Genomic DNA, 1123 nt, shown 5'->3' on the forward strand with positions numbered 1-1123 from the left:
AGTTATATCCAAACTGAGCAGCAGCTGTGATTTTTTACATAGATGTTTTTCTTAAAATCGATAGTGCTAGGTCTATCCTTGCAAGTATTGTACATTCTCATAAACAGAGGGTGTTATCCTAACAATCTGCTTCCTTTTATTTTAATTTATAGAAGTAAAAAACTAATATTATTTTGTATAATCTACACAATCAGAATATAGTATACAAATTGTTATGGAGCTAAGAAATGTCTTATCCATGTAACCAGTACGTATACTGCTCACTATTATCCAAACTTCTAGAACACAATAATGAAACTCATTCCTGTTTCAAAATTTATCAGTACATTTTTAATTGCTTAGCACCAAAAGGTCAGGAATTCATTTTTACACACCTCCAGAGGTAACTGTCTCCATCTCTACATTCTTTAACCAGTCCAGAAAGAGAGATTGTAGCTAGTGGTGCTGTCTTCCAAATAAAGCAATAAAATTGAAAATATGCCATATATCAGACTCTTTCCTCCGTTCTTGATTTCTTGAGGATCTGTTTTTTTGGCCTGAACTTTTAAATCATCCTTCTTGGTCTAGTCAACATTTTCAAAGGAGACTATTGACACGCTGGATGCAGAGTGCTGCACAGTAGCCAGGGTGGTTTGTATGACTTCAGTTAACTGTGTATTTACATACCAGCATGTTAGTCTGCTAACTTTTAAGCAGTGTGAGTTGACAGTATCACAGCTAGGATTCAGCCATGAGCATTTCTCTCCAAGTCAGGTATCCAGTAATAGCTGTTTGCGTACACTGATTTTTATCATCCACTTTGGTTGGTTTTTGTTTGTTCATTTCCTGTAATACTGTTTGCTTACTTTCAAGCCTGTCCCTTACTAGTGGAAGTATTTAAGTCTTTCTTCCGTAGTTGAGCAACAATGCGAGGGCTATAAAACACATGAAAAAGCATTTAAACTTTTGAAATCTCGTGTTCTTTTCTTTTCATATTTGAAATGAATGCATTGATATGCAAGTAGGACTTACCTACCAGTACAAACTCCGAAAAGATCCTGTGGGTTTGTATCTGTATCACCACCAATTAAGATATGAGGCACTATGGTACGTTTTGCACATTCTTTCCCCAGTTGAAAAGCAG

This window comes from Alligator sinensis, unplaced genomic scaffold (genome assembly GCF_000455745.1).
Source record: "Alligator sinensis unplaced genomic scaffold, ASM45574v1 scaffold1505_1, whole genome shotgun sequence".
In the NCBI taxonomy this organism is placed as follows: Eukaryota; Metazoa; Chordata; order Crocodylia; family Alligatoridae; genus Alligator; species Alligator sinensis.